General features: G+C 44.1%; 1 protein-coding gene across 5 annotated transcripts in view; it reads left to right on the forward strand.

Annotated features, from left to right (window-relative positions):
• Positions 1–24,670, forward strand: part of Elmo1 (engulfment and cell motility 1) — a 518,869-nt gene that overhangs the window by 50,768 nt on the left and 443,431 nt on the right. Inside the window, exon 1 of one of the 5 annotated variants that reach the window (XM_029547329.1) lies at positions 19,978–20,059. The exons of the other annotated variants lie outside the window; for them this stretch is intronic. The gene's annotated coding sequence lies outside the window, so the exon portion shown is untranslated. Of the gene's footprint in view, positions 1–19,977; positions 20,060–24,670 lie in introns of those variants that run through there. 5 annotated transcript variants of the gene reach the window in all.

The following is a 24,670-nucleotide window of genomic DNA, read 5'->3' on the forward strand; positions in this document are numbered from 1 at the left end:
ATTAATTGGCATTCATCACATGACGTAGGGGGAGAGAATTAGCAACTTGGGGGACACATATCCGTGCCAAGTAACTTGCAGATTTACATTTGTTTAGTCTTTCGGAGAACTCTGGTGTGTGGCAGAAAGGGCTTTATTATCCCCATATATAACTCAGAAGGTGGAGGATTGAAAAGTGAAGAATGAGGCCTGTCAAAATCTCCCAAGTGGGTTAGAGAGGTGGTGCCGCAGGTGACTTTCGTGCCAGTGCCTTTGGTCTTTGTGAATTTGTAAAATCCCCATCCAAGTAGCTTGCTGTTCCAGCTGCAACAGTCTCTGTGTTGTCTGAAAGGATGGTGACTGTCTGCCAGAGGAGAAAGGGAGAAGATCCTTCTTCCTTTTCTGCACGTCTGCCTAGTGGCTAACAGGCAAGTACAGTCATCCCTGAGAGAGAGAGAGAGAGAGAGAGAGAGAGAGAGAGAGAGAGAGAGAGAGAGAGAGAGAGAGAGAGAGAGAGAGAGAGAGAGAGAGAGAGAGAGAGATTTTCCAGGAAACTCTCACAATAGCAAATGCTTGGGATGCTCAAGTTGCTCAAGTGTCTGCCTAGAAATGGTGCAGAATTTGCATGTAACCTATCCACACCCTCTGGGGCTCTTTAAATTATCTCTGCATGACTTGTAATTCCTAATGCAATGCAAATACTATGTAAATAGTTATTACACTGTATAATTTAGAGAGTAATAATAGGATTTTTTTTTTTTTTTATGAGTTTAGCACAGTCACAGTTTTAAACCCACATACTACAATCAGCAGCTGGTTGAGTCAATGGGGTGGAGCCTATGGAGGAAGCTGCTGTACTGGGCTTTCCGTCTGCCTGGGCTGGACAGGCATTTGGTGTTAAGTGGAGGAGGAGGAGGAGCCCGTGTTGGTGCATAGTTGCTTTGCATAGTCCTCTTGAGCGTGTGAATCTTGGCCCTGGTGTTTTTCCACCATGAGTTCTAGACCTGGAAGCATTTACAGGAGTCAGATTTATTGACAAGAAAAAAAATAACAGGCCTCTGTGAGAATTCCCTCACACTGAGAGTTTGCTAAATGAGTTACATAGGGGACATGACACCAGCCCTCACTGTCAGTTTCAGGCAGACTCTGGAGAGAGTATCAAAGCAGGAGTCAGAACCTAGAACATCAGCTAGGTCTAAGGAACTTCCCGATTGGGAGAACACACTCAGTCCGACATTGAAGGACAATCTTTGTTCAGCCAAGATGCAGGATTGGGTGTCCTGACTCACGGTTATCACTACAGGTCTGACGATGAGCGCTTGGCTTGAATTGGTGAATATGCTTTGTTATTCATGTTTCAACAGTGGCCTGTCCCTAGAGCACGTGGTGTTTACGAGCTTTCCCATACTTGTTAGGGGTGAGAACCTCACACATAAGTGAACACCTGTTCAAGTTGTCTAGAGGTGGAGTTGTCTCTACACGGTGACATTGTGACCATTGACAGAATGCATACGTATCAGGGAACCTGTGACGTAATAACAGGGCTGAGACATTCCTGTTAGAGTAACATTGGAGTGTAAGGTCACAGTGCCATGAAAAATACCCATGCACTGGTGAAGTTGTTGTTAACAGACTATGTGGTGACAGTTGTATCAAGGTCACTTAGTAATAAACTACATTATTGGTCAAAGTAGTTACTATATTTTCTTATTTTATTTTGTTTTATTTTATTTTATATGCATGTACTCACATGTGCAGGAGCCCATAGAGGTCAGAAAAAGGTACTGGATCCACTGGAACAGGAGTTTCAGGCAGTTATGAACCATCTTGTGGATGCTGGGAACCAAACCAAGGTCCTCTTAAAGAATAGCAAGCACTCTTAACCACTGAACCACCTCTCCAGCCCCTCCTATATTGTGCTTTCAATCATCATTTTAGCATGTACTCATAGTGTGTACCTTGTTTCCTGAGTCTCTCCATCACCTCAAGAGGCTACATACAGGCCTATGCCATATGTATTTGTCCAGGCATAGTCCAGAGATCAGTTCACCTAATGACATACCTTAGAATGCATCTGGCATGTAATAATGCATGGGTGTTTCAAAGGATGGCACTGATTGTGGTTATCCTTCTTCCACCGTCTAAGAAGGATTAGTGGACATTGTGATTGGACTGCTAATGTCTCCCCAAAGTACATGTGGTGAAGACTTGGGTGCAGTGGACGAAACTGATTGAGAGATGATGGAAACTTTAGGAGGTGAGGCCTAGTTAGAGTCACGAGGTCATTGTGAGTATGCCCTTGGAGAATGCAAGGCATTCTCTGTGATTCCTCACCCCAGGATGTGAGCTGCCTTGCTCTGACCTGGGATCACTACCATGACATTTGCCTTTGCCATGGGCCCCACTTGAATGAAGCCAAACACCTAAGGACCAAATCCCTGACTTAAGTAAACCACTCATGCTCTAGGTTGCTTATCTCACGTATTTTGTCAGCAATGGAAGGCTGACTGACACAATGGCTGACTGTAAGCTCCCCTGTGATGTGTTGGGAATAGCAGTACATTCTGTCCTCTGACCCCCTCACCCTTCTCTGGAGCATGGGGTCCTCGTTCCCTTACTGATTACTAGAAAGGTTTTCCATTATTTCAAGTATCCAGTAAATGCTTGCTGAGAGGGAAACGTACAGATAGAAGTATAGGCAGTTGGTGAAGCATCCTTTCTTATTACCTACCTCAGTTTCTTTATCCTGCTTCTTGAGTGAAGTAGATCTGATAGCATCAGAAGAAAGAGACATAATAATTGGGTATTGGGATTGGAGAGATGGCTTGGCGGTTAAAGAACACTGACTGCTCTTCCAGAGATCCTAAGTTCAATTCCCAAGAACCACATGGTGGCTCACAACTATCTGTAATGAGATGTGATGCCCTCTTCTGGTGTGTCTGAAGACAGTTATAGTGTACCCAAATACTAAATAAATAAATAAAATATTTTAAAAAAAGATAATTGGGTATTTACATTTAAATGGCATGTGGACTGAGCTTACAGTAGGAGTGTTAAATTCTGAAGGCTAGGAATGGAAAAGGTTAACATTTTTTACTTTCTAGATTACTGTGAATCAAGCTTAAAAGCCTTTCACTACATCTTATGTGTTTATACAATAATAAAAAGTAACCCTGGGAGTAGGGAGGGCAGTAAACAGTGTGTCTATTGTATTGGTAGACACTGTGCTGGGTACTACAAATCTGAGGTCCTTTAATTCTCTTGACAGTCCTCATGAATGTATATTATTCGCTGTGCTCATGAGAAAGTTGAGGCTCAGAGGAGACAGAGCAGCCCACAGGGAGGTCAGTGGGGATCAGGGCCCACTGTGTGGGCAGGAATGTGCTCCAACAGCCTGCTGGCATATGCTGTGAATGGCCTCTGCTTTCCCTCTTGATATTCCTGATCTGTGTGTTCCAAGGATGAGCAGGGCTTTCTAGCAGTTGCTGTGAAATCTTTGATAATCGAATCTTTTTATTTTCAGTGTAGGATGTTTCTTTAAAGTACTGTTGTTCTAAAGAGTAGAAAGACAAAAGACAAATGAGTTTTAGAAAGTATCTTTTTTAAAGAAGCCTTGAAAAAAGTAGTCCAGGTTTCTTGTGCATCTTGCACTGTTTCAGATTTTTATGTACAGGAAAGCCCAATTAATTCGACTGACTATATATTTTGGAAATAATCTAGCTTGTTCATTAAAGCCAATGTCATGACTGACTTCCCAGTTAACTTGTGTCTTCTGAGGCACTGTTCGGTCTTCAGTCTGTCCCTATGTCTTCTGGGCTCAGCTATTGGATGTAGGTAAATGATTCTTCAGACTGCGGCACACTCAGACTGACTGTTCCTTTTGAGTATCTTAGAGCAGCCATCCTTATGACTTTTCCTCTCCTTACTCTCATGCCTAACTCATGGGATTTCATATTTGTGTATGCCATCCCTTCACTGCTCTCCCAAGATGACCCATTTTGTCCAATGATGTGAACTTTTCTTGTTGTTCCCTTGATTTTGGTTATGTTATGGGTCTGTAAGGAGTATCTGCGTTACAAAGGATTCTTGTCTATGAAAAAACGATAAAAGGGCCATTCTAACACCTAATTCATGATGACATCAGAAATCTGGTTTCATTACTTTTTCTTTTGAGAATTGAGCATAATTGTGCCTTCTCTACTGTAACCCTTAGAACCCATGTCTGCACCCTGCCAATGGTGACATCTCATTGAACCAAATATGTCTTTATCGAGTGCTCATTGTATGTTTTTATGAGTTAAGTCAACTCTTTTATAAAAGAGTTCTTTATTCAGTGTGTGTGTGATCTGTACTGGTGTGTAAATGTGCTTCGGTACAAACCATGATACATGTGGAAGTCAAAGAACAGGTTACTGTGAATCTGCAGTTCTCTTTGGTCTTAGTGCTTGAGGCAGGGTCTCTTTTGTTTCTACTACTGAAGGGCTTGTTATACACACTTTTGCCCATTCTCTGCTTAGTGGGTTTTGTTTTGTTTTGTTTTGTTTTGTTTTGTTTTGTTTTGTTTTAAATGGATTCTGAGGATTGAATAAAGATAATTAGGCTTGCCCAACATACCCTTTTATATCTCCTGAGCAATCTCCTTGGCTACAAGTTTTCTTTTCCTCCTCAAAACAGAGTATTTCTGCATAGCCATGGCTGTCCTGGAACTTGCTCTGTAGACTAGGCTGGCCTCAAATGTAGATATATGTCTACCTCTGCCTCCTGAGTGTAGAGATTAAAGGTGTTTCTTACCACCATCCAGTGTACCTGGCCTCAGGTTTTTACCTTTTGAAAATTACAAAGTAACACTAGGTCCAGATTAGAAGCCTGCACTTGAGTTCCTCAGTTAATGTTCTGACAAGTCTTTTGAGGAGAGCTTATTGAGGTCTCCAGTGGACTTAGGGAGTGGAGCCTAGGAGCTGAGAGGCATTCAAGTTGCCGAATGTAGCCAAGATGGTCAGACCTGAAGCGAGGCCCCCTGTCGGCTGTCCTATGCGCCATTATCATGAAAACACACTGGTGTCAGGAATGGCAGCCTACACCTCAGGATGATGCAGTGAGATACATGACAAAAAACATGGGTTCAAAGGAGCTGAAGGGGGCTGCAACCCTATAGATGGAACAACAATATGAACTAACCAGTACCCCCAGAGCTCGTGTCTCTAGCTGCATATGTAGCACAAGATGGCCTAGTCGGCCATCACTGGGAAGAGAGGCCCCCTAGGTCTTGCAAACTTTATATGCCCCAGTACAGGGGAATGCCAGGGCCAAGAAGTGGGAGTGGGTGGGTAGGGGAGCAGGGGCGGGGGGAGGGTATAGGGAACTTTCGGGAATAGCATTTGAAATGTAAATAAAGAAAATATCTAATAAAAAAAGTTGAAAAAGAAAAAAATACATGGGTTTAAAGGATGAAATTTATGGAAGGAAAAGATGAAAACTGCTCAGGAAATATTTATGATGCTGTGGTATTTTCTTTGTATAGAACAAATACAGTATGTAATCGTCTCTGTGACTGTTTTGGTTCACTGTGGCATTGTACAGGTTTGCTTAAGAGTGTCCTTATTCTCCATCTCAGGTTTGAATACTTGACTTTTGGCATATGAAGAGAAGTGACTTAAAGAAAGAAACAACATGGGTCTGGAGAGATGGCTCAGCAGTTAAGAGCACTGGCTACTCTTCCAGAGGTCCAAATCACATACCCATTATGTGGTGAGAGGAAAAGATCTGTAAGCACCCTTGATTCTCACCAAATGTGAGATTGTCACTTCTCAATAAGTAATCATAATGAGAATACGTTCAGTCTCCTCATTTAGCTCTTTAACACCCTAGTGTGCTTGCAGGCATTTTACAGGGACCTCCTTATGAAATCATACAGTGGAACATAATTTGCTATGCTTAAAAAGAAAATACATGAGATATATGCTATAAAACCAAACCATTAGCAGGCTGCTCCAACTCCAGTGTTTCCGGAATTATTAGGGGAATACAAGAGGATGGCAGTGGGGGGGAGGGACAAGAAGGATCAACATGTCTCCCAGCCCTTCCCCTTTTTACAATATTATGAAAGTGCTTCCAGCTCTGCCCACAGGACTTGCTACAGCAGTAACACTGGGAAATCATAAACGGAAACCCAGCACGCCATGAGGTCCAGTAGCTCAGACTGTACCTTGAGACTGTACCTAGCTCTCAGGATGAGATGCCGCTGGTCGTATGTTTAAGAGATTAGGGAGTTGGTTTTATATCTGGCAGTGTTGAGTTGTTGACACCCACTCTTCTCATTGTAGTCAAAGGCTCCCCACACTATGTACTTAACACAGAAGCCCTCTGGCCCACCCGGATGTCTCCCTGTCCTCTATCCCTGACTGCTCTGTATAAGCCCATGTGTCTGTCCTATATTTCCACGGAGGGAGCCAGTCCCTGTTTCTCCTCTACTGTTCCTGCTCCCAGATTAACCCTTGTTGGCCTTTGATCTGGAAGACACCCATTCAGATGTCTGCTCATGTATATACTTGTGCAACTTGCTTTCCTTTTGTTTCCTATTAATGCCTCTGCCTAGTTCAGACGGTGAACAAAGAAGTCCCTGTGGTCTGGCCACTTTGCTTCCAATCCTTCGGTGGTTCCCATCGCTATGGAATGAGGCCTCCCTTTGCATATAGTCAGGCCTACTTCTCTGTTTAGGTCTACTTTCAGCTTTCTGCATGTGTGGAGAATAATTGAACTCTTTGTTGTGCTGCACTGCTTTTCTTTCAAACCTGCCTGGGTCAAGCATCCTATCTCAATGCTGTCCCACAGCGAGTTAGGTACAGTGTTTCTGTAAGAAAACATGTTCTCCTTTGGACCACCATGCCCTACAATGGGCACTGGCGTCACTCTGCCTAAGGAAGAGACTCTGCATACCTGTCTGTGAATAAACCAATCAAGGGAGAGCACAACTTTCCTCTACTTTCCCCCCAAAGTATATCCTATCTGTTCTTTCCTTCCACCAGTTTATCCCATCTCCGCTAACAGTGTCAAGGCAGAGTGCGCCGTCCGATGTAGAGTAGATGTGCACCAGACGCACCCCCAGACCCTCTTTGTTCTGCCTGCTCATGGCCAGTCTCCTTGGGCTTTTGGGAATCTGAGCAAAGCATACGCTGGAGAAGGAGTCAACAATAATACTGACAGTGGGGCAAATCACCAGGCATCACCTGAGGACACCCATGGAAAATTCCACTGCTTTCCCTAGTCTGCGCTTTCCTTCCCTAAATGCATAGTCTGAATGAGCGCGGAGGGGACCTCCAACAAAACCAACCCAGAGAGGCCTTATGCAAAACAGTCACTCTGCAATCTTCACAAGTGTCGAGGTCAGAAAAATGAAAGGAAGGCGGAAAGAGGTGTTTCAGCGTGAGCGTGGCTTGAAGCTTGAGACTGAGCAGGGAAAAGCGCTAGGTGAATCCGAGCTGCATCCTTTTGTTATCAAGGACAGTTGCAGGCGATGGGTAGAATGTGCTTGGGGACTGAGGAGCAAATGGTACGTGCAGTGATGTCTTTTTTTTTTTCTCTCATTTTGATGGCCATGTTGTGCTTATAATGGAATAAGCATTTCTGCGCGTGTGGCTGATGAGGCATCTGGTTAGCAGATTACCCTTACATGGTCCGAGATGAATGATGGCTCTTTGTACTGGAGCTGTGCTTTTATGATTTCAAACACTTTTCAAGAAAGAAATCAATCAGTCGCTGTGGACTGTTGCCATGGTGGGGTGTCCTGCACTTACGCTCATGGAGTGCGTGTCGCTGGAGCTTCGGTAGACCTTGGGATGAATGACAGGTGAATGTACGGTGGCCAAGAGGAAGCCCTCATCCTGTGTCAGTAACCTGCAGCAGCAGGCTCAGATTGCACGGCTGCTCCAGAACAAGGCGACTCCCAGGTCAGGTGCAATCAACATGCTTCCTGGAACTGAGAGACCAGAGACAGACGGATGGTTCATTGTGTCAACTGGCAAATTTCCAACCTGTAGGCAAACTTCAAGGGAGGCAGACTAGAAGCCTGGAGAGTGCTGGGTAAACAGGAACAGGGCCATGGTAATCAGGGACCCACAGACATCCATCCTGGGCTGCTGGAGGCTCCCATCTGATAGGCCTCATGCTTGGCTATGGGACGTGGAGTGAGAGGGATAAACCAGGAGATGCTGGGTTCTACCTTACCTGGGATAGAGCTGTGGTGACCCAACAGGCTCCTGTTTTGTCTGCTTTAACTCATGGCCACCTTTTTGTTGTTGTTGTTTGACCAATGTGCTCTTTATTTAGGTGTGGTCATAGTCTCAGGCAGCAGAACCTGTTAACAGTTTCTGTTTGATTGTAGAGCCCCTGTCTGTCAAGCGCTGTGCTGGATAGTTTTTATGTCAGCTTGAAACAAGCTAGACTTATCTGAGAGGAGGGAACCTCAATTAAGGAAATGCCTCCACAAGAGGCATTTTTGTAGGGCATTTTCTTAATTAATGATGGGTGTGGGAGGACCTAGGCCATTGTAGGTGGTGGCATCCCTGGTCCTGTGTTTTATTAGAAAGCCACCTCCTGAACAAGTCATGAAGAACAAGCTAATACACAGCACTCCTCCATGGTCTCTGCATCAGCTCCTGCCTCCAGGGTCCTACCCTCCTTGAATTCCTCTCTGGACTTCCTTTGATGGTGAACTGCGCTGTGGAAGTGTAAGCCGAAGAAAGCTAAGTTGCCTTGGTCATAGCGTTCTATCCCTGCCGTAGAAACCCTAAGTAAAACAAATGTCTCTGCAGGTTCGCGGCTGTGCCCCAGCTCCTTCTGAACTGGCTCTGTGTTAACTTAGAGGCAGCTTATGTCCTGTTCTATAGTTACTCCTTGTCATACTGGGATATCTTACATGGGGAGAAACTTCAGTTAGAGAGAAGCTGGGTTTTGCAGCCGCAACTAACCTGTTTACTCTTGTATTGAGATATTTTACTTCCTCTGAAAGCCTTTAGTTTTCTTGAATTGCACCTGACCTTGAGAGATTTAATCAAAATAGATACTTTTATCAGGAACACAGTGCTTCCCTGACAACCCGAAGTTGTTAGTTCCCCAGTGCCAAGTTTATGCTGCCCGATGTTTGTGTGAGGAAATTACATTCAGTCTTCTCTCAGTTGAATCTCCTGCCCTCCTGCAGCTCACTGGACTCCTCCTTTGGGATTTCTTTGTTCCTTGAACAGATGGCCATGTCTCCTGTGTCTCCTGTGTTAGGCCCCCTGGGTACTACAGAGTCCTGGAGCCTGTGGTCCCTAATGGCTTTGAGATAAAATCCATTTGTCCTCTGAGAGGTGTTCCGAGGGTGCTTGAGATGTGGAGCCTGATTTTGGAAAGCATGACCTGGAAGTCAGTCCGCATCTGAGGGTATGGTGCTGTTCAGTGGTTAGAGACCAGAAGCCTCTGGGTTCTTCTGTGAGTGACCGAGGCCACGTGTGCTAGCTGGTATAATGATAATCTTATCAATTTTGCTGTGACTTTCGGATGGTAAACACACACTTCATGCACATACACACAGAGACAAGATGTGTGGGTGATGGAGGGAGAGACCTACACACACTTATACATAGGGTGGGGGAGTCAGAGACTGAAAGACTGCCTTTCACTGGTGAAAGGTTATGAGATGACTATAATTTAATATTCATTTTATTCTTTGTTATACCAGTGCTTTTACAATCAGCTGTTCCTGTGCCTGGCTTGTCCTTTCTGTGTCGTATACTTTGAACCCCAATTTCTAAACCTAAAGCAGAAGTCCCCCTTTTCCTCCACTCTGTGCCTGTAGAGTGAGACAACGTCTCCATCGGGGTCACCAGCTCAGCTTGGTACCAGGGTGTGACCACCTGGGCTCTGAGGGCTGATGCTGGCAACCAGTCTGTTCTCTTTTTGGAAAGTATCCGTTCCTGAGGGGCTCCTGGCCCTGACCTCTCAGAGACAGAGCAGTGGCCTAGAGAGCGGGATTGTAAACAGACACAAGGCTCAGATCTTAAAGATTTGCTTTCCATTTGCAAAGGAAACAAGAAAACAAGCTCTGTGTGGACAGAGGATCAAGTCAGACATCTGCTTGAGTTAGGGACAGTGGTGAGTCTCAAGACATGGACCAGTGAAAAGGGTTAGAAATAGAGTCACCTAACACAAGCCATTCAGGGCAGTTAGGGCCTGGTTTCCCTTTCCTTTGTATGTGTGCTTCTGTGCATTTGAGAGTCAGGGCAGAGCATGACAGGGCGTAATAAGCTATGTGTTCCTTGTGGTACAGTCCTCAGCTCTTCCTTTCCCCATCCCCTGTGGTGTGGAATAGAGAATTCTGTTGTCTGCTGCCAGATGAAGGTGTGTGGACTTGATAAGCAGCCCATTACTTCATGCAAGTCGCAGCTGACAGGGCTGTAAGGACATGCTCCTTGAAAGGGGCGTCTGTGCATCATAGTTGAGGAATCAACTTCTGGCTCCCAGTGACAGCTGCGGAGTGCTGATGTGTGTAGGGCCGCCAGTTCTGAATCCCAATCGCCTTTTGCATCTTCAGAGTCTCGATTTTCATGCTGCTGACGGCACTGGTGATGCTCGCTGCCATGATAAGCTCTGTACAGCTAGACCGTCAGTGATACGTCCAACCAAATTGGCTTGCAGACTGAGAGCTCAGATATGTAGTTAATGTACAGCTCTGTAGGAGTTGGAAACGCTGGAGAATTTCTTATTGATTTTAAGAGTTGAGTGTGGGAGGTGGGATGAGAAGACTTTGAAGATTTAGAAGATGGTTTATAATGATGATTTTTTTTTCCCCAGAGAGCATTTCTATATGACAGAGGCTGCATATACCTGAGAGTTAATGTATGATTTTGAAATGCTTGTGCTTGGTGCTTTGTCTTATAGGTGTAGTTGGAAACATCTGGTTCGGCTATAGTCTTGACAGCCTGCTTCTTGTGATTGAGAGAGAGCTAGTTTGCCAGTTACAAAGCTGGGTTATAGGGTCTTGAAACTAGTGTGTCCCTGTCCCAGAGCCCAAGCTGTCATGTGTCCCCTTTTAGTGCTCCACAAGGTGGCAAATGGGAAGTTTGTCTTCTGACATGTCAGTTTTTCATTTGGAGACTCAAATACCTGAGCTGTCTAGCAGTATAATATAGTGTTTCCAGTAATAACCACCTTGGAAGGTGTGCCCGTCAGCACGGTGGAGACAAGAAGAATCCCACCTCTTGAAGCAGATCCCTTTAAAACGTCACCGAGACTGCTCGGTGCTTAAAAAACTTCTTTTGAGTCTTGAAAGTCTTTTTCTCCATATGTAAAGGAAAGGTTTTCTGTGGCGGTTTTGCTTAATGTGGGCTGTTTTGATTCTGGACTCTTTGAAGCTCTTTATGAAGGCTAAAATTCTGCTGTGTGGAGAAGTAAAAAAGAAGGGAATTGCTGGGGTCGGGTTGTGCTAAATTGAAGTGACAAGGCACAGATAACAAGGCACAATGTGGCCGCAGATTAGTCCTCTCTAATTTGCTACTGTGGGAAGTAGTGTTTTGGGCTTGCATGGTAATTTCTTTCCTTGAATTAAAGTTTTAAAAAGAAAACATACTTTTTTTTTTTTGAAAAAAAGAGAACCTGAAAAAAGAATGCGTTGTGGTGTGTGGTCTGGCGGTTCCCTGTGCTCCGGTTCTTAGAGGAAGTCCTGCCTCAAACACACGTAAATGACATGCTGTTATTTTGGGAGCCTTATGTCTCAAACCAGCCCCAGAGTATTTCCTGTGCTGCTTGACGTACCTCTCCGAGGTGGACAGTTGGCAGCAGTGTGCTCTGGGTCTTTCCTGTGCGTGATACAGCATGTTGCAGACCTAGTGGGAACATTCCTGAGGGATGAGGGGGTGAACAAGATCAGAGTCACTTTCTCCAAGTTGGTTTAGTTCCAGACAGTAGTCTGATGCGCGTGAGGGCCAGAATAGCATTTGGTTCCTCAACCACAACATGCCCTGATCCAGATTATACTACTTCATTCCTTCCTCCTGTCTTAACTTTACAGGGGACTGAAGAGGCCTTCCTTGTGGTGAACTTGGACTGGAGTATCACAAAACGTCAACTTCCTTAGCAGGGTATCAAAACTCAGGATTCCACTTTGGTGTGATTCAGTGGTGAAAAGAAGAGTAGGCTGCAGGCCCTGGGGGTCCATCTCCAGCACAAAACAAGACAACAAACAACTCCTGCCCCCCAAAAGAAGCCCAAGTAGACAGCAGCAGAGTGTAGGTACTGTTTACTCCAACACTGTGAAATTGCTCCTTTTGGGCCACAGCGAGTTAGCTTTTGAGTCTCCATGACTGTTTGTTGAGCTTCCATGCCAGCTGTTTATTCCCAAGCCATCAGGGGTGGCACTTCCATTCACAGAAACCTCCTTTCTCTCCCTGCCCCCCCTCCCTCTCCCCTTTCTTGTTCTTTGGAAGTATATCCCTAAGCTGGGGAAACATTACTGAACTCAGGCTCTTCTTGCCTCTTCTGGTTTGAGTTGCGTCCCACACAAGGGATATAAGCATGTGCCTGTCATCTCAGGATGTGCCTGTTAGTTAATAGAGCCATTGCAGATGTAATTAATTAAGATGGTGGTTGTACTGGAGTTCAGTGAGCCTTCACATCCACTGAGTTCGGTGTAAGGGGGAACTATAGTACAAAGCATGCATGGCTTGAACTGAAGACCGCACTGCAGAAAGGACCTAGCAGAGGTCTGGCAGGTTCATTCTCGATCCTTCAGGGGAGCTCAGCTCTGCTGACACCTCTTTCTTGCACTCCAGTCCTCACTATACAAAGCAGCAGAAGAGCTGCTGCTTGAGCCGCAGGTGTGTGGTGCTTTGTTAGGTCGGTCCTTAAAAGCGAGTGTTTTTTTCCTCTTAAGCTTCCTAATTAGACTCTTCTCATAGATGCCTCACCTCATCCTGGGCCGGTTCCTGTCAGCTCTGGAAGTACAAATCAAGGAACGGGTGAAATGTGTGTGTGCACGTGTGGAGCTCAGAAGACATGGGCTGTGCGTGTCTTCCTCTGCTGCTCTCTCTCTCTGCCTTACGGAGATGGTGGCTGTCACTGAGCTGGACATTTGGTTAGGCCACTTGGGCAGTGAACTCTCAGGATCTGGCTGTCTCCACGTCACAGTGCTTAAGTTACAGAAAGGGTCAGTTGTGCCCAGGTGTTTATTGGGATTCTGAAGTTGCAGAGCAAGTTCTCTTACCCATTCTCTAGCTCCTGAATATTTTCTTTAAAATATCTCCATTTGCTGCTAAAGACACAGGGATGAAGCTGTGTGTTTGGTGGCAAGGGACTACGGTGGAGCCAGGTGGGGGGGACACCAACTAGAGTTAGCAGATAGCACCAGTGAAATCAAAGAGCACACACAGAGTTCAGTGGGCTGCAAGCAGGGCTATGAGCATTTTGCTGAGTAGGATGGGATACCTCTAGAGACTCTGAATATGGAATGACATGATGTCACTTATATTTTCATGGTTCATTCTGGAGTAGCAACTTCTTTACGTGTAACTTAAATCAGACATCCTCAGGTGGAGGTAGATTTTCAGGTGTTCAAGGGGCAACTGTAAGACCCCTACACTCATCCCAGGTAAAATAGTAAATCAAAATATTCTTTGAATGCCGGGCGTGGTGGCACACGCCTTTAATCCCAGCACTTGGAGGCAGAAGCCCAGCCTGGTCTACAGAGTGAGTTCCAAGAGAGCTAAGGCTACACAGAGAAACCCTGTCTCAAAACAAAAACAAAAATAAAAACAAAAACAAAAAATACCAACCAAACCAAACCAAAACAGAACCAAGCTCCCCTCCCCAAATAGATAAACTGAATGCTTTCTGCTGTCTGATCCCTGCTTGAATAGACTTAGAACTTCATGTTTGCCTGGCAATAAAATACTCCCCTCCCATTTTTCTCTTTTCTAACTATTTTGACCATTGTTGTCTACAGTTTTTGCATCTTTTTGACTTAGACTCTTTATCTGAAGCTCTCACCACATTAATCTTATTCGAGTCCATGTAATCAAACATGTCTAACAACATCTTAAATCTTTTCGTGAGGTCTCAGATTGTGTTCCAAGTGGATGATATTGAAGTATTTCTGTGAAGAATTAAGTAGCACTGAGCACACAGTGTTCACACAGTTTACTTCATGTCACAAGGAAAACACAGAAGTAAAGCATTTTGGTAGGAGGCGTACCATCACTCCTGTGGTATTTCTACTCTAAGGGCTCACCTCATTGCAAACTGGTGATAGACCAAGCCAACTGGAGAGATGCCCTACAAATTAACTTTAGTAGATTTTTTTTCCCAATATGCTTCATGTATGCCCAGATTATGAAAACATACCGGTGGGGGAGGGTGAATATCAGCCTGGTAGTACACCAGTAACCCTCGTACTCAGGAAGCTAATTCAGAAGGATCATCAGTTAAAGGCCAGCCTGGACAACAGAGAGAAAAATCTGTCTCAAGGAACAAAAATAAAGGCAACCATCACAAAATGGGATGAATTGACTCCCTAAAAGAATCAAAGAGGCATGTTAACTACTCAGTTAACATAAACAGCCCTGGATTATTTACACTGGACCAGGGAACCAAATTATCTTTGTTACTTTTTAAACATGTTCTTGATAGGCCAGGCTGGCCTTGAACTGAAGATTGTTCTGTTTTACCCCCAGACGAGATTGCAGAGATTCCAGGTGAGTACCTCCAGGTTGGATAACATTCAGCTAACAAACTTAGTTTTTGTTTTGGTAAGTGACATTATCATAAGAATTAGTGATACTTAGAGGGAGCCTGAAATAGTAGTGTGCATCCTGCTTAATTTCCCAACCGTGACAATGATGCTGTGGTCCAGCTGGCAATGGTCCTGTGGTCCAACGGTGGTAATGGTGGTGTGGTCTGACTGCGGACCTGTGGTTATGAGAGAACAGGTGTTTAAGCAAACATGCAGGTACTAGGGCAGCAAGGGTACTGTAGCCATGACTTGTGAATTTGGGTATGTACTGCTGCAGAGAGGGGAAACTATCCTGTTTCCTATTATAGAGAACCCTCAGGTTCTCTGTTGTAGGTACATGGCAATTAGCAAGAGTAAAACAAATCAGGGTATTAATCTTAGCAATGTGTGTACCTGTAGGAGATGCTTAATGGTAAGTTATGAAGGAGTGATCAGATCTCTGGCTCATAGAGTGACTTAACATGGGACAGTAAATGGAGGTGAGGCAAAACAAAAGGAAGGCTTGAGGTTTCCAAACAAGGAGGTTATGGAAAGGGAAGTATGGGTGGGGGGTAGGGCAAGAGGAGACAAGCATAGTCTGGAAATAATAGCTGGCGCAAGTCCGTCTTGGACTCACCTCATCTCGGGTTGTAAGGGTGATCTCTTCCTGACAGAGGACTGCAGGCGACTCCAGGCACGTGGCGGGAGAGGGGAAAGCTTGTCCTGTGTCTACTTTTGAAGAAAAAAAAATATATATTCTTTCACCTCAAAGTAATCTTTATGCCTGCCAGGCGTATTTGAGGAAGCGGTAAAACTGCGGCGATGGGGAATGCAGGTAGATTATTGTGCTAGTGAGCTTCATCAACTTGACGTAAGCTGGAGAGTCATCTGGGATGAGAGACTCTCAATTGAGAAAAAAGCCTCTGTTAGGTTTCCTGCACTCACTGATGATTGATGTGGGAGGGCTCAAGCCACTGGGGACAGCACCGCCCCTGCACAGGTGGTCCTGGGTTGTGTGAAAAAGCAGGCGCAGAGAGCCATGGGGAGCAGGCCAGTAAGCAGTGGTTCTCCATGGTCTGATCCCTTATCACAGCGATAGAAAGCAAGCTGGGACAGGTGTCCCTCACAGTACGTTTTTCTGTAGGTCTAAAATTATTTTGACTTATCAGCTGTAAATTAAGTTTATGAGAAGACATTTTAATTTTTCGAAAATTTTCATATAAAAACCCTTTGAACTAGTAGTTTCTAAATAGAAGGTAATTTTCTTCTTCTTTTTTTCTTTTTTTCTTTTTTAAGGAAAGGCATGTGTTTCCATTGAATATGGTGGGGCGTAGGGAGCGTGTCTTACATACATGATTCACTCAAGTGGTAAAAAAGCTAATATGCAACTTAAAACATTTAATATAAGCACTCAGAAACTCACAGATTACCAGCTATTATTACTGAACACATTTAAAAAGGAGAAACAAAACTTTTCTAAGGAGAAATTCACTTCAGAAGGAATTCCCGGGAGAAGGTGTAAATGAATACTGTATTTCTTATGCTATTAAAGATCGACTCTTACACAATCCTATTTCCCTTAGGTTACATTTATTGTGAGAGCACCTATGTTACATTTAAATCGCTATCGCCAGATTGACTGTCACTGATGGTGTTTTCTAGACAGGGTTTCTCTGTAAAGCCCTGGCTGTCCTGGAACTCACTTTGTAGACCAGGCTGTCTACAAAAAAACAAAAAAAAAAAACAAAACAAAAACAAAACAAAAAAAAACCAAAAAAAAACAACAAAAAAAGTTTGTCTCACAGTTTGAAGGTACACGATCTACTGTGAGAGAGGCACCAGGAATGGTAGGCTGTGAGGCCACTGGTCACATGCCGTAAACCGTCAGGAAGCAGAGAGAAATGAATCCTGCTTTGTGCTCAGCTCCTTTTCTTCTTTTCAGTCAGTCCAGGACTTGAACCCGTGGAATGGTAATACTTACACTTAGGATTGTCCTCCCACCTCAATGAATCTAATCTAGAAATTCCCTCACATGCCCAGAGGGTTGTTGCTTTGGGGACTGTGAATTAAAGTTGATGGTTAAGATCAACCATTACAGTTGCCAAAACAGGATGAGTAAGACTCAGTAATTTACAAAGAGCAGAGGTTTGTCTCGTGAAGCCTGAGGCATCTAAGACCGAGGGCTGTATCTCATGAGTCATCCTCTTCCTGCATGTGACACGGTAAAAAGCATCCTTGGGTAAGAGCAAGTGGCTGGACTCACAGTCCTTTTTTTAATTTACACCAATCTATTACTGCGAGTGGAGTTCTAATTAAGACCTAAGTATTAGTCCCCACCTCTTAATGGTCATAGGGATTTACGTCTCTAACACACATATTGAGGGATTCATTGGTGTCTCAGAGCAGGCAGCAGCTACTTCCTGTGTTTTATCTCTTCGATATTTCAGGGTAGTAGAGTACTAACTCATTTCTTAGACTTTTTTTCCACTTTGAGAAGTTTTGTTTTCCAAACTCGACTTTCTCCTCAATCTATGGTAAGCTAGTCCCCCCCCCCCCCCCAGTAATGATAATGTTACTAAATGTTCTGTACTACATTTGAAGGATCCCTCATTTTCTTGATAAGACTTGTCTAGTGGAAGAACTGGTAGTGAAGTTTTCACACCTGGGTTCTGTTTCCACCCAACTACAGTTGTGAAACTTTAAACGAGTCACCTTGTGTACTTATGGAAGGCCATTGTATTTAAGAGCTAATGGTTGACAGTATCTTCTCTTAAGTTTTAAGAATTCTTACTTGTGTATCAATGATTGTGCACTCAACGACTAAAACCATTGACAACACAATGGATTTATGTGCACTGTACAGTCTGTGGGACTTCCAGAGCCAGCTTGAATTTCACTGTCTCACCCTGGTGCTTCCAACACCAACCAAAAAGCTGCTTTCTTTTTCCACAGCCAGACAAGCAGATGGAAGATGTCCTCTATTATTTGTTTGTAGCCATCTAATCAGTGCCCGTTGTGCTTTTGTGGTCATGGGCACACGAGCAATGAGAAGAAACTAGAAATCTCCACTTCAGAGCAGAGTGGCTAAAATCTGCATCTCCTAGGAGATTCCCAGCAGAGGGTGAACAGAGCTGGACTTGTCTCCCTGTCTCATCCCTCAGATAGCAAACACACGGCATTTTGGTTGATTTGGATTGTCTTAATTAAGATTCCTGTTGCTGTGCTGGAATACCATGAGCACAGCAACTTGGGGAGGAAAGGGTTTATTTGGCTTATACTTCCATATTACTGTTCATAATAATGGAGGTCAGGAAAGGAACTCAAGCAGGGCAGGAACCTGTAGGCAGGAGCTAAAGCAGAGACTATGGAAGGGTGTTGCTTACTGGCTTGCTCCACATGGCTTGCTCAGCCTATATTCTCATAGAACCCAGAACCACAGACCAGGGTGGCACCACCCACAATGGCCTGGGCCCTTGACCATCAGTCATTAATTAAGAATATGCTAGATCTTGTGAAGGCATTACACAACTTGACTTTCTATCTTTTAGGTAACTCTATCCAGCATAGTTACCTAGCTTTTTTATTCTTTTTTCATGTTTTGTGCTTAATTTTAACTTTTATCAACCCCCCCATCCCTTCAGGACTAGAAATTGAATCTATGCATGATAGGTAAATGTATAGCCACCAAACTATATTTCAGCTCATGATGTGAGCCTTTACAAGGTCCACAAGTGTGGGTCTTGAGTGCTGTTTAATGTTCCTCTATATGCAAGGTTATTTTGCATTTATGTAAGCTTGAGCTACAGAATTCTTGGCCATTACTTTAGATGTACATGATATCTGTATTAGTAAAGGTTCTCAGAGCATCAAAGCTAATAGGATGGATATATGTTGCGAAAGGAGATTTAGTAGGCTGGCTTACGTGAATCAGGGTGGATAGTCCAACAGCCAAGGTCTGCACACTGGAGAGGCATAGAATCCTGTAGCTACTCAGTACATGGAGCCAAATGCTTACCTATTCTAATCTGGGGCTGATGACTTGGTAGGTTCTGGAAGAATCACTAGGCTTCAGTTCATTCTGGTACTGAAACACAGAAGACATCAATGACAGTGAGGAACTACAGACATGGTGAGGTACGACCTCACCAAAGAGAGCTGCAGGCTGGATGGCTTTTTTCCTCAGAGCTCTTTCTACCTGGGCCTGGGTCTCTACTGGAAGGAACCACTCTGCCTTTGTTAGGGTTTACATTGCTGTGAAAAAAACACAATGACCAAGGCACTGCTTATAAGGGACAGCATTTAATTGGAGTTGGCTTACAGGTTCCGAAGTTCAGTCCATTATCACCAAGGGGAAAGCATGTCAGCATCCAGGCAGGCATGGTGCTACATATACTCTACATCTTATTCTGAAAGGAACCAGGATAAGACTGTCTCCCACGTGGCTGGGAGGGTCTCAGAGCCCACTCTCACAATGACATACTTCCTCCAAAAACATCACACAATTCCAAAAAGGCCACACCCCCTAATAGTACCACTCCCTGGGCCAAGCATATTCAAACCACCACACACTCATAGTGGAAGAATACCTCCCTTACCCAGTAAATCTTCCCTGGAAATGGCATCTCAGATTCCTCCAGAGGCATTTTATTAATCAATTCTAAATCTAACCCAATGAACATTCAAGATTAACTACCACAGTGTCTTAAATAAATGTGAAAAGACAGCTGAGTGCTGATCAGTTTGTTTTGTTTTGTTTTGTTTTAAATGTGATGTCATTTTTCTTTTCAGGAGCTAGCTCTGTGCTTGCCTTAGGGAGTCAGTACTGGGTAGTTGCGTACCTCTCTTGAGGTGAGGACAGACTGTATTTATTATCCTTGTCTTGGCTTCCTGGGAGGTAAGTTGACTATATTAATTGTCATATAGCCCAGGAAAATCAAAGTGAGACATTGTGATCATTTTGCCAGGGCAAGGGTGAAGTCAAGGACTGTTGGACAGACTGGTCAGATGGCCTTCTTGTTCCAGCTGATAGGGAAGTTAAATTACTTCCTTTCGATAGCATTCAGCAAATAATTTCACCTCCTACAGTTCTGCGTACTGTGCTGTTCAGTGGATATCAGAAGGAAATAAACCCAGCATGCCCCCGGACTTCATGGAGATTACAGCCTATTAGAAAAGGATGATATAAAATGAATAAGCACACAAATAAAATACATTGCTCTACCTTTTGATCGGTTCTAGAAAGGAAAAGCACAAGCTGGAAACAGAACGAGTGTCTGAGGAGCTGGCAGGTGAATCGGGGACAATTTCTCTGAGAAGATGCAGTTTGCTCCAAGGGGGCAGGTGAGTTTCTCAGACCCAAGAAGCTGAGCTGCAGAGGAGGCCTTACTTCCTGTAAAGTGTGATTGGCTAATCTGGCAAGGCACCGGTCTGTGGCGGATGTGAAGGGCACTGGAAATCCACGGGAAGAGTCTCCGAGTGAAGGGATGTTTTGTGCTGTGCAGTGTCTGAGATTGGGAGTGGAGGGAAGAATCGTAAATGTGAGACACCAGTTGGGCACCTGCTTCAGTGGCCCTGGAGCATGCAATGGCCCCGGCGCATGCAGTGGCAGTAGAGGTGAAGACAGACTGGCAGGCTTGGAAGGGAGGTGAGATGTTGGACTTGAAAATCTTGGGGGGCTGGTGAGATGGCTCAGTGGGTAAGAGCACCCGACTGCTCTTCCGAAGGTCCGGAGTTCAAATCCCAGCAACCACATGGTGGCTCACAACCATCCTTAACAAGATCTGATGCCCTCTTCTGGAGTGTCTGAAAACAGCTACAGTGTACTTACATATAATAAATAAATAATAAATCTTTAAAAAAAAAAAAAAGAAAGAAAAGAAAATCTTGGCAGCAAGTATGAATGTTCAGGATGAAATAAATACCCACTGGGAATGAGTGTTAGACTGCTTGGATCGGGACGTTATTTTCTGAAGGGGAAATGTTGGAAAAGTAGATTATAGAGAGGCAGCATCAAGATTTTGCCAAGGGGCTGGAGAGATAGCTTGGTGGTTAAGAGCACCGTTTGTTCTTCCAAAGGACTGGAGTTCAATTCCCAGCACTCACATGGCAGTTCAAACTGTAACTCTGGTTCCAAGGGATCTGATAGCCTCATACCAGTGCACATTAAATAAATTATTTTTTAAAAAATGATTTTGCCAAATTTAGTAAGTGTATCAACATAGAAAACCATCTATAACTAGTAGTTTCTTTTTGCCATTTTGTCCTGGCAATGGGGACTCCCCCCAACCCCTTGGTGTGTATGTTTTTCTTTGACTTTTCCCCTGTGGATCTGTGTGGACTGGAGAACATACCTGCTAACTTTTCATCAGCTCTCTGAGTATTCTTATGCATCATTTGGCAGACAGTTACCAGGCATTTTGCTGATGTGCAAGCATCTTCAGGTTCCAAGGTGCAAGTTTCATATTTGCTTCAGGGTGTCAGGGAAGAAGAATGTGTTCTTCATCTGTTTGAGATCCTCTTCAGGGGAATTTCCTCGTGAGACCAGCTCTGTGAACACATTCCTGCTTCAAGTGTCTTCAGAAACCTTAAGCTGGGTACTGTAAGAACTGTGGGGATCTCTCACTGAGGGATACTTAAGGGGAGCTGTGAGTCCCAGTGCACAGACTTCTTGCACTTTTTGATTGTTAGTAAACAAAAAAAAAAAGCCCAAAACAACAAAACACCTAAACCAAAACAACCAAAAGCCCACCACTCTGTAGAGGATCAAGCTTAACAGAGTCCCTTCAGCCCTTCCCCTCTATGGTGCTTTGGGGCAGGGAAACATTCAATGTTTGCTTACTGGTTCATAAGGTGAAAGCTATCCCTGTTATTTTCAGCTACTGAGACTTTAGCAGGGAACTAACTATATAGTTTGGAGGTTGTTAGATGGCTTTGAGCACTGTTGTGCTTCTGTGGAGAAGCGATGTTGGCAACCAGGGAGATGGGGACACAGAGCGAAGAGCTGTAGGATTAGAGCTCTCATTAGCGAACATGGTCTTTTTATGTGTCCAGCATTAGTGATGCTTTGGGTATAGTATATTGAGTTGTTAGTGAGAGTTCCAGACACTCACTGGTAAATTCTTGGACAACACAGAGAAATGGGAGCATAAATGATTGCCTACTGACAGGAAAGCCTTAGCCACAGCCCCCCTCTGTCCTGAGCTGGCTGGCGTCTGCATATACTTGCCCACACCCATTCCAATTGGGCATTGAATACACTGTGCTGGATTAAACTCAGAGTACAATAATGTGGAGCTTGTGGGGAAAGCAGAAGGAAGGGGACCCACCGCTAGATTAGCTGTTTGGGAGCTATGCATTGTGCCCTTACTTCATACATGAATAAAGTGGAAAGCAATTAGAAAATAGTCATAAAGAAGTTCAGCACAGTGCAGACTTTCCCCATGATAATGACTTCAGTATGATTTTGGAAATATTAGATAACACATTATGCGTTATTTACACACTGGTTTGCATGCTCAGACTTTCTGGTGTCTTGCAGATGACCCGAGAGGGAGCCTCTAAAGACCTCTGGCAGAGGAGGGGACTGGCTTGATTTGGTGGACATTTTGAGATTCTATCAGTAGGTGTGTTGGCTGACAAGTTCAATTGTTTGCACAGCCGGCATTAAGGGTTTTTGATAATGTGTTGAGCCTCTTAGAAGAAAAGCCCTGCTTAAATCAAAGGAGTTCCATAAACTAATAAACCTTGTACTTCTTTTAATGAGTCAGGGAGCAAAATATTCCTCATAGGGATTTACTACATGAATGAGTGTGTGTATTTCAGGGCTTTACTACATGAATGAGTGTGTATATTTTTTTTCTCTATCACCCATTGGATTTCTGAAATGGTTTGCTCATGGCCTCTGAAAAATAAGTGCCTTTTGGACAGAAGTCTGGCAGCAGCATCTCGATAGTTCACCTGTGCTGGTCCCCTGCTGCACTGTTAAGTTCCAGGCAAATGTGGTCTCTCAGGAGGAGCCACCTGTCTGATGTTTCTCGATAGGTCCTCCGGCTCGAAATCCACTGCTTCTCCCGGGCTGGCCTTTACCAGCCTCAGGATAGATGGCTACTTTCAGTGCTATTTGCCATCGTTAAGAGCCTGTCTGAGTGGAAATGATGTCTCACTCCGCCGAGCGGATGCCAGGTTGGAAATATAGATAATTATGAGCAAGAATGCCCAGGAAAAGTACCGACTGCCAGATCCCCTAATCAATGAGGGGGTCCATCTGGAAGCACAAACGGAACAACTTTGATTAAATATACAAAGTAGCTGACCAGATCAGCAAAAGAGAGAGTGGCAGCTTTCTATTGGATGCTTGCGTGTATTTTTATTACTTTGAAATGTACTTGCATATGTTCATCTTGGCCCCGAGGAGAAGTAAAATGTTGATTAGCACAATTCAAAGTTATAATAAGGGCTAATGACTCAGTTGGGATGGCTTTCAAGATTAGATGTGTAGGTGAGGGGTAAATGCAAAAATATATCTATGGAGCATTGTGCTGTAGACCTGCTGGGCTTTGTAATCTCAGAGAATAAAAGTGATCATATATTGAGCTGTTATAGTGCCTCAAGGAGTCGTTTGGAATTCTCGGATTCAGTTGTTACTGGAACAACCTTAGGAGGTGTCGGTGTCACTCCCATTTTACAGATGGGAAATCTAAGGATAAAGAATTTATAGGGTGACGTGCTTGGCAATAGACCTAGGGGTCTGTCTCGGCCTTCTTGCTTCAGCTCATCCTATCACTCTTGGTTTACATTTATTGGTTGATTTCCTAATTTTACAATGTGGGGTTCAGAACAGACTCCTTGTCATCAGAACCTGAGGGGTAACCTCTTGACTTTTCCTTTTTCATTTTTTTTTTCTCCTTTTCAAAACTGAAGGGAGCATAGTCATTGTTTGTCACACACCCTTGGTATAGGCCATAGATTGACTAAATGGTGTTCGCCACGTGTATTTGTAGCAATTTAAGTCATTGCAGGAGTTTATCTTTGACAACTATTTTTATTAGTTTTAGTAACAGCAGCTTGGAGGGAAGGTGGCTCTGAGCCTACAGCTTAGTCCTGTTCTGATTTCTCCCTCAGTGAGCCCTCTCCTCCCATCCTTGTCAACTTCCTGGAGCTAATAAAAGATTTCCTAGCCAGCCAAGAGGGTTGGGCGCTCTGAGTAACTCCTAAAGGTAGGGAAGACTGAAGGTGGAAGCCAAGGGAGATGAGGGCATCTCAGGGAAAGGACCAAAGAGATGAGAGACTGCATCTCATCTGATGAGAGACTGATGTTCCTGGAGAGACTGCAGCTACCCAGCGCTGTGCTGTTTCGAGTTGCTTAGCTGTACATCTTGGGGAACTCTGCACCTTTACCCCTTTATGAAGGGTGTGACTCTAGCCCATTAGAGTCCTCTACACTGCTCAGAGTATCTTGAGACAGTGCTACTACTAATTTAAATATATTCAAGGGACTTTAAGGTTTTGGTTTTTTTTTTTTCTTTCATATTTATTAGTGTAGGGAGGCCTCCTTCTTTGTTATGCTTGTTTCTTGCTTTATATAAGTAAACCTTTCTGGCAAATCCAAACCAAAAGCTACAATTGATAATAAATGATGATGGAATTTAGATTTTCAATGAGTATGCAAGTACATTAAAGAGACACATATCTTGATTCTGACCACACAGCCTAATACATAGAACATCACCAGCAAGTGAAGCCCAGATCTCATTTTCATTCCTCATTCCTCATTCCTCATTCAAATAAGAATTACTCAGAGGGGCTGGTGAGATGGCTCAGTGGGTAAGAGCACCCGACTGCTCTTCTGAAGGTCTGAAGTTCAAATCCCAGCAACCACATGGTGGCTCATAACCATCCGTAACAAGATCTGACTCCCTCTTCTGGAGTGTCTGAAGACAGCTACAGTGTACT

The sequence above is a fragment of the Mus pahari genome, chromosome 16 (assembly GCF_900095145.1).
Source record: "Mus pahari chromosome 16, PAHARI_EIJ_v1.1, whole genome shotgun sequence".
Lineage (NCBI taxonomy): Eukaryota > Metazoa > Chordata > Mammalia > Rodentia > Muridae > Mus > Mus pahari.